A 10,064-nucleotide genomic window follows, 5' to 3' on the forward strand; every position below is an offset into this window, starting at 1 on the left:
GCCAATTAGGGCACAGTGCTCGGAACGGTGCTCGATCCTGGCTCTATCGCCCAGGAAACAGTCTGCTTCTCAAGCAACACAGCGGCAAAGTTTTCGGAGCGAATCCGATCCACCGCAAAAGACGGCCAAGAAAATGTGGCAAAATAAACATCCGCACATCCTCGGGCGTGTTATCGGGAACGATCAGCACCGCCAGTGGCCACCGCGATTGGCGTTTTACGGGGAACGAGCGAATGAAAAATCTGCCAACGAAAGCCGAAAATAAGCCTGCAATTGACAGTCGCGGCCTGCTTATCGCGCCCCGGGAACCGGTCGTGGTTGGCCACTCTGGTCCGAAGCTGATAAGGCGGACACTTACGGCGCTTGCATGCAAAGCGAGCCAATCGTCTGGACCTGCCACTTTTGGTTTATGATTGCTTGCTTAGGTCGAAAATCCGCCAAATGTTGTGGTGTCCGCCCTGAGAAAGCACCATCTCTCGGGTGCGGAAGATCCAAATCTTGGAATCAGTTCGGAGTCGTGTGGCCACGGTGCGGAATGTGCCAGCTCAAGGTTACCGGTGTATCACTCCACTCCACTCCGAGTTAGTGAACAGTTTAATGGACTTAAGCAAGAATCGTACCGGACAATTGAGCCGAATTGACACTCCAGGAACCGTACACCGGTGGCCAGTCGTTGAAAGCTAATCCTCGATACGCCAACTAATGGGAGCGCCGGAACACAATTAAATGCTAATTACTTTCCGCCATTGACGTCCGCGGTGTGCTCGCGTTTACCGGGCGTTATGATGTCCTTTTCGGTGCACCCTCGGGGGTCACGATGCCCAACAAGCCCGGCATGCGTAACACGAACACATGCAGTGACATGCTGTTACGCCGTGTTACACGCCGATGCCGAGGCGAGGCGAGGAACGATTACGCATTCATGAGCGAGGCCAGTGTCCAGTGGAAGTGATGGGCCAAACTAAGCAGCAGCAGCAGCACCAGACAACCGCAACCGCCTGTCGTTGGAATCGCACTGCATTAGGAAACCTCTCCCCGAAGTACCCTTAAGCGAGCGAATCGCGTGTTAAAGTGCATCACACAGTGCAGCGGCGGTGCAACGTGAATGGAAAATGTATGAACATGAGCCAGGCACGTTGCAGAAAAATATAGTCACACCGTTTGGTGAGGATAATAATAAAATAAAAGAAGGCGCTTCAAAGGACCAACATCAGAATAAACGAACGGGTGGCCATGCACGGTTTAATAATGTTTCAAATAGGATGAGCAAGTTGTTAAATAGTGTTCGCTCCGGTTCGCTTCACAACATTAATACATGCTCGTCCATCGTCAGCGTTTCGTTATTCGGCGAAACAGACCGCGACTAGGGCCCGTGTGTGTTAGCTCGTGGTTTGAAACTGGTACGCAAAAATGGGTACAATGTCATTAAAAATTCATCGCCACCGCCCGACACTAGAGAGTGTTGTGGGGTGTAATTAACATGTTGAACCGTCGAGGATCCACCACCGGATCGCTATATTGCATCCGTGGCCTGCGACTGCACTACGTGCGTGGCTCCACAGAGCCACTAACACCATCATTCTTCGGGCACGTTATTGGTTCTAGTTTTGTCGCCGCTCAGTTTCCCGGCACCGTCCAGGATCGTGTCGCGCGTCTTTCGATTGACTTTTCGCGATACGACCCTCGACCGCGGACGGTCGTAAGTCGTTGGAATGAAGATATATTGCTTCGAGTTTGTCACCTCACCACGCGGTTCCGCAGGTCGTACAGGTAGGTTGGATAATTTGTCTCTGGCCTGGCGTGAAGTGAGAGGGACACCGTTTCCGGTTTGCCCGTTTCTTTTCAAGTACCAAGCTTGTCCTCGTCCGCAGCCGCCACGCAACGGCATTCGGGTCGTCTCTGTTGGGACAAATTTATATTGAAACATAAATAAAAAATGGCGCGAACGCAAAATGCCAAACTGTTGACACAGGCCACCGGGTTTGGCTTCGCTTCGCGCTGGCGCTTCGTTAGTGCGCGTGTGGAAAACGTTGTCGTCTCCGGCAGTTTCGGTTCGTCCGGCTATCGCGGAGACGAGTGATGAAGAGCGTCCTCGAACCCCGCCAGCATCTGCGGTCGGTAGACGACGCCTTTTGCTATGCATTTTCTTGCTGAAGGAGCTGAAGTTTTAGTTGAAGTTTAAAGGAAACTGTTAACGGGTAACGAAACGGGTTTGCTGATTTGTTTCGTCTAAGCTCCAATGCTGCTATCCAACGGAGTGGCTGGTCAATAAATTTCGCTGACGAGTTTTATCGGTTAATGATGCGGAACTGTCTAATGGAGTTCAAACCGATGGAAAAACCAATTTATTAACTCGTATTTATTATGCAAGTGGTTTAAGCATTCCTTCACTCCCAAAAAAATGGGATACAATCGAGAACGTCCAAATTGGTACGCCCCGGCGCCCATCATTCGCACCTGACAGCGTATCAGTGTTGCAATCAATTCCTATTACTGCTACAAACAACCCAACAAGTGGCACTTCAGCGACGCGGATATGCATACCTCGCGCGCACACGGTGTAGGTTAACGATGCACATCGCCATTTCTCCATAACTGCACTATTCGGATGCATTCGAAGCACAAAAAAAGCCGCTTCGCCATCAGCACCATCGGCCCACCACCTGTCAACGGGAGCGGTCGGGACGTCGGGACGCCCCATTAATACGTTTGTGTAAATGTGTACACCAAAAATTCATGGCTCGTGAGGGAGCAATTATGTGCCCAGCTAGTGTCCTCGGCACGCAGCCCGCCATTTTGGAATTTATTTTCCTATCCATTCGACTGTTTTGCTGGCAACGACAACACTCCGCGTCACGCTTGTTGAACATCGGTGTAAATTTGGCCCAGGGGTCGCTTTCGGTGCACCGCCCGCCCGCCAAAAATGTTATCTCAGCCCATTCGCACCACAATGCACCATGCACAATTGGAAACGGGCGACTGCTGTACCGAAGCAATTAAGATCTTCAGTGCGCTCCGCAGCGAAACGCTTCAAACGCTACGTTTCACGCTCATTTGCGGCGCTCAAACGCCGGCAAGGAGCCTCCGGCAACCAGCATGGGAAACAAATAAACCGCCATCAGCTCGAACGGCGCTCCTTACACGGCCACTATCGCTGACAAGTCGTCGCTCTCGCTAGCCGAAGACGACGCCTGGGACGCCCGGCCGAAGGACGACTGACTTTGCACAAACCGCTGAGCCATTATCGAAAACGGCATCATCAACATGGCGAGCGGGTGCTGCGGCGGCCCAAAATTACATTCAACGACGACGACGACGACGATGATGACGCTGGCGACGATCGAATGGCACCAACGGTTGGCGTATGTTTTATGCTGCGATCAAGGCTCAATGCGCGACGACGAGCGCGATGGTGTTTTCGGTACCGCATGCATTAGACAGGCTTGCGGGCCTCGGTGGCGGCACACTGCCTTCCTCCGTTTCGGGCGATGTGTGCTTTGGGGAAATTTCTTGCGAAACACAACAACCGACGGAACAATAGCTGAATGTCCGGGGGTCCGGGGTGTCGAGGCAAGAACACTTTTCTTGGTTTCGCTCATAGACTTTATTGGTGATAACACCAAGCCCGGCCATTTTGGTACGGTTGAAGTGTGAAGCGGGACTTGTCATAGACGAGGCGCACACGCGTCCAACATAGCGGCAACATGCACTTGGAAGGATATTAAATTGTCCCTCTACTACTGTGGCCAAACACAAACGGGAAACCGTTTTCTTTGGTTATCGTGATGTTTCTGCATCATGAATTCTTTTAATGAATCTCGGTCCACAGCCATCTCTGTCGCGTCTCTTGAGTTAGCACTAAGTGACTTCTGGCTATTCGCTTAAATCAAGAGACCGATCCAAGGACACCGTTAAACTCGATAAGGGAAGAAAAGAACCGAAGAATTAAAGAATTAGCAGAATAAACAAATAATATTTGTCTTGTAAGCGAATTCCTGATATTTTTTGGCTACAGTAGTGTTATCCAAATGAAAATGAACCTTCGGGAACCTTCACCCTTCTGCGACAAACTATTTTCAAGTCCAATGACCTTTTGAAAAAAAGCCAAGCAGTTGGTATCAAAGTGTGACTCTCGAATTAAGTTTATCACTTCTACTAGTGTCCTATGTGGATCAGGCTTCTGTAAACTTCTGAAAGGAAAACCCCCGTTCTATGCAGCAAAAGTATGCAGCAAAGCACAGAGCCTGTTAGTCCGCCTGTTGTCGGAGTGGATAGTTTTCCTCGATTACGGGTCGCCGGCTTTGAATCGCCACAATAATCACTCCGCTAATCCATTCATCAGCGTATGAACATAAATTCCCGCACAAAATAAAGAAAAAACTTCTTCAAGTATTTTCATCACCCCGGAAAAACAAAACATGAAAATGGTCCACCCTTCCGGAAGCCAAAATTTGGCCAAGAAATCGTGCTTTTAAAACCCCCAATAAATCTCTTCAACACTCGCCGTCCGCAGCAAAAGTGTTTTGGCGGCCCGATTTGGTCGGACCGGAAGAAAATGGGTTTTCCAGGCTGTGTCATTGCCTTTTTCAGGTTGGGGCGTTCTGGGCCTGGGAAAATCTTATCGTTCGGGGCTCGGGCCCTCCGAGAAGCGTATAAATTACGGAGGACGGAGGCAAAGAACGCTCGCCGAAAGTCCGATCCGACGTCGCACAGACTGACCAGCACCGGCAGCGGAGTCGGAGTCTGACAAACTGCCCTGCCCTGCGTGGCACTTTGCGTGTTCCGCACATTAACATTGGTGTTGCCCACGCCCTCCGCCCACGGGCTGGGGTGGAACCAATTTTATGATCTCGAAAAATGTGTGTAACATTTAATTTCTCGACCCCACCCAGGGGTGTCCGGAGAGCTCTGCAGCCTGCAACCTGCAGCGGCGGAGTGAAGAGTTTGAGCTGCCGAATGCCAAGAAAGCTCCCGGAACACTTGAAACCAAACACCAAATCCTGGTCCTCCTGAACCCCAAAACAACGGTCCTAAAGGCTATACAAAAACCGTTGTTTTGATTTCACAGAGAGAGAGAGAGAGAGAAAGAGTGGGTAGCACTTTTACCACAACACGAAAAAGTTGGTCCCGGCGAGGTCCTTTAGGGCGCTTCCTGGTGCTTCGAAGACGACCGGGACCACCAGTTCTGGCATTGTTCTATTTGCTGCCCTCTTGTCGTGCCCAGTCCATAAAATGGCTAACGACAATTTTAAGCAAATGACACCGACCTCCCCTCGACACAGTAATTTAGAGCGCGCCCCGTACACCGTCGATCCGAGCCGAACAGCAGAGCCTTTACCATAGCACTCTCCGTGAGGGTCCGTGAGTGCGAATTCGATTGAAGTAGTTGTCGGTGCAGTGTCGTCGTTTGCGGGTGCCCGTGGAAAACATAAGAGCCGTTCCCACTTACACACACACTGAGATGCAAAAACGGGCGGATGCCTTCAGATATGCGAGGTGGCCCTGCCCCCAACTCGTGCGCCCTGCACTTTCGGGCCCTATCGGAATGAAGTGCTCCGATAGTGGTGCATCTTCGGAACCGGCGAAGACTCGGCGGTCGACGGTTGGCGTGTGTGTGTGTGCACCTCCGTGAAAACTCTTTTTTGTGGTCGTATTTTATTTAACTTTTACGATCACCATCGCCCATTCAGCGTTTGGGGATGAAAGGCGCGCAAAAAGAAAACTATTGCCACTCGGTGTGCCATAAATTGTAAGAAGTATCTCTCTCTCGCTCGCTCTCACCCACTTTCTACCTCTCTATCTCTCCCTCCCGGTAGTGGTCCCGTGGTTATCCTTCCCGAGCAGAGCAGGCGATAAATTTATTTCCTTTCTATGTTAATTCATATCGCCTACTGTGCCGATCCGGAAGTGACTCTCGAACCTCGGGGTTGGAGGGTCCAGCCAGGGGCCACGGGGGTTAGAAATTGCAAAATTATTCCAATATGGCTTCATTCATATTCCGCTGAGTGTGACACTGTAGCTGGTTACACTCTCAACCGCAGAGAGACCCTTTAAAGACCTAAATTAAACCCGCTGCTGAGTGGGGTGCAACCACACCAAGCAAAAAAAGGGCTAAATACGAACCACATTACAATGTCCCCGTCATTATCCAATATCCATTAGCTGGTGCAAGTAAACAAAAATCGGGACCCCAGGCGAGGCGCTTGGGCAAATTTGTTTCTCATCAACGCATTAGTGGGTTCATTTTGCGTGACAAAATACGATTACGGACCAAATAACCGTTCGTGAAACGGAAAAAGACCGAAATCACAGACGGCCCAACGGCCTATTTTGCCTATTGCCGTGTGCCGGCCCAATAGGTGCGTTACGGTGTGTGTGGTGATATAGAAAAGTCCATTTGTGCACACAGACCGGGACGAAAGATACACACACGCGCCGGGCACACAAAACACTCGGACCATCTGGGAACTGGCGATCGGATTTGGGAAACGCGTACGCTAGATCCAGCGCATCCGGCGACACTATTTGTATGCAAATATTTGATAACCGCCGAGCGCAAAAAAAAGGTAATTTAAAATTTAATTTATCTAATTGATTTGCACCGAAAGCGTGACCGTGCGGGGACGTAACGCGTACGTGGCACGACCGTCAAACACTCGCACGCGGTCATCACACTGCACATCAAACCGATGATAGTCGGAGGCCCGATGGTCGCGTGTGTGAAGCTCCTCGAAAGCACCGCGTGCAGCGCCTAGTTGTCCTGGTTGGCCTGGGTGTCCATCTATTTTCCATGAACTTCCTGTCCGTGCCGTCGGTTGCATCAATCACACGAGAACAGAGAGAGCGCAAGTTCGGGTGCGCACGCGTTATGCTTCATTTGCGTTCCGCTTTGATTAAAGTGCATCAATTTCCATTTCGGTTTGCTTCAAATTAAACGGAACCGGAACACTAGCCGAGGCTCGTGAGGCGAACATGCATGACGCACGGGAAACGCACACGCAGCGCTAATTATTTTTAACATTTTCAGCTGTTTTCACACTCTGTTTTGTGCTTTTAAATTAAACATTGTGTAGTATGTTTATAAAGCATTTCGTTATGCTCTATTACTTTGAATTTTATTTATTGAACTTTAGCGTATCAAAGATGCGTATCGTATCGTAGCGTATCGTAGACTGAGTTACTCAATATCGAAACCTCATCATTTTTAGTCGCCAAACTGTTTCCAGAGCATCGAAAAATCGTTATGAAGTATCGAAACTTCATGCCATTCATCCTAATACTTTGCTGCGAACCGTCCGGCTTATCAGTTGAAATTTAATACCTCAACTTACCCTTACGCTGTAGGCGCGTAGTTCGGGAGTAGTTTTTAAGCTGTCCCGTACGTCGTAACAGACTAATAGGCAATTTCGACTGGTTGGTGGAGTTTTTAGTGGCCGTTCTTTAATGCCGAAGCGATAATGCACGGCGGCGTCCAAAGTTCTCCCTGTTCGGCCCCAGTCGGCGGCCAGTTTGCGGCTAAACTTTGCCATGGAAAATCATCACTTTCTCCACCAGACTTTCCACATGTGCCTCTCGACCATCGATTCGCGTGGTGGCAAGTGAATAAATCTCTGCGTGCGTGTGTGTGCGATGCCGAAAAAAAATGGCAGCTGGATATGGAAATATATGCAAACAAATCGACTCGCCCTCGGTCGCCACTCGGTGGATACCGGGCCACCGGAATTGCCGTGCCGCTCGATCCCTCCGACCCGTTGAGCCCCGTTTTTCTAACCGGAAAACACGTACGATTTTATCCGCAAACTTGTTTTTTGCTGCATATTTCATATGCTACCGGCACTCACTCGGGCCACTCGGGTCGGCGTAAAACTAAAATAAAAATGCCGTGTCCATGGATTCCCGGTGGCCGGTTCTATTTACGGTAGGGATTAGCACCACCCGGTTCCCTGGCCGGCTATCCGGCTCGAACTTTCCGAAGCACGCGAAACGGCGAAAGCTGAACAAACTTTGGCGGTGGCCTCGTCCTCGTCGTCGTCTCGTATGTGCGTGGCCCGGTGACCTCGCGCCTAGAGAGCGCGCGCAGCGCCGGCGGGCCCACTATTCGAATGTGGATTTGGCGATAATTCCCCAAATCGGCCACGCCACACACAGCATCACAGTCTCACGCTGGTGCCCGGGCGATGCATGCCCGGAACATGCTCCGAGTTACGACGGATCGAGTCGGATAGAAAGCAAAAGTTTGACCACATGGCTCACCAGACACCCAAAAGCGGGCGCTCGCGACCGCTCTCACCGTCTGCTGCACGAGACCAACATACCGAGATAGGGTTTATTAAATTCTGCACGTCCACCCTGAATGGCTGGATAGGGCTTCTCTGAAATGTACTAAAATCCCGCCCCGGCAACGGCTTCGGTGTTTGGGCGAACGATTGGAACAGGGCGTCCAATTCATGGCAGTAGTAGATTAATATAGAAAACGATTTAAAATTGAAAATAACTTTCGAGCTTTCGTGTTGGAGACATTCCCATCATATGCTACTGAAATGCTCGATCAATAGTTTGCAGAAAAGGCGGCGCCTTTAATAACGTCAGCTCTCTGCAGCTCCGGGTTAGGCCCGGAAAACTGTCGATTCTTCCCGTTTTCGACTCCCGGGGTGACGGAATTGCATTGGCAAATGTTTAACGACCTTCTCGGTCACATGCATGCTCAGTCACCGGAACTGTGTTTGAGTTCTGTGCACTCGGGAACGTTCAGGTTCCCGGAGGTTCCTCCATCAGTTCAACAATAAGTTTGTTGCTGAGAAAATTAATATAAAGAGGGTGCAAAAACAGGGCGACTAGAGCAAGACTTAAACAGGCAGAAAGATAGAAAGAGAGAGAGAGAACGGTTGCCTGACACGTATGGTAATGAAGATGAAAAGTTATTACCCGCCACACACACACACACATCATCCGAAGCTAGTTCCGGAGTTCCGGGGAACCGACCGTAACGCAACGTAGACGACAAAGTTTTAGTCTCCGATTGGAGAAATTCTCGCGGGAAATCAGATTTGTCGAGCACCCACATCAAAAAGGACCAGCCCCACCATCGTGCCTCGCACCACGCCTTACCCTTGGTTCCCCATTAGCAGCATGACAAACGGCACGAAGATTGATTGTGAAATTAAAAATTAATAATCTCGGCACACACCCACTCTCTGTGCTTTCGTTTCACTGGCTACCGCCATTCTGGCATTGGAGCACACATCCTATCGAGGTCCTATGGTGCATCGCCTCGTTTTTTGGCGAGTTTGAAGCGAGATAAATTATTATCTTATCGCCCGCCAGTCGGCCAGTGTCGGGTGGCGCACAATCAAACATCAAACTGCTGGCTACGATCGGCGAACGCAGAACGTAATTCTATCAACGTTCGATGGAGGATATGTGTCCTCCGCCTTGGTTTTTTCTTATTTTCCACCTTCCGGAAGAGGGAATCGAAAGAGGGGGGTAAAAAAATGCGCCCCGATACCGACCGGCGCCAGGTGCGAGGTGCTATCCATTCCAACTCGCTGGCTGGCTGGCTGGCTGATGGTAAAACAACACCGAAGATAGATGGCGTACTTTCATGATTAAATTATCACACCAACAACCACCCGGCTTCGGGTACGGCTTCACCACCAGCCACCAGTCGGCGCCAGTCCATCTTCCCGGAGCTACCGGAATGTCTCCACAAATGTCACCGTAAGCAGGGCTCTTACTGCCAACTGACACAGCGCAGCGCAACCGGCAGAGCACTGTGCATTTGGTGGCTGCAGCCACCGGCCAGGATATCTGCTCCGTTGTGGTTTGCCAAACCAAGCAACGCTCTTCCCGGAAGCACATAAGCGCACAGCGGGACAAGTGGCATTCTCGAACGATCAAAATTCGGTTCGATAAACCCGACGAATAAATGGACACCGGAGTAGTTGTACATCTTGAAGCACAAATCATTTTAGTTTAAACAACAACAGAAAAAGTGGCTTTTTTTACACATTGTAGAATATTCTGGCCGCATTCGCGACCGTTGTTTGGCCCTCTCTGTCCCGGGC

This window comes from Anopheles cruzii, chromosome 3, assembly GCF_943734635.1.
Source record: "Anopheles cruzii chromosome 3, idAnoCruzAS_RS32_06, whole genome shotgun sequence".
NCBI lineage: Eukaryota > Metazoa > Arthropoda > Insecta > Diptera > Culicidae > Anopheles > Anopheles cruzii.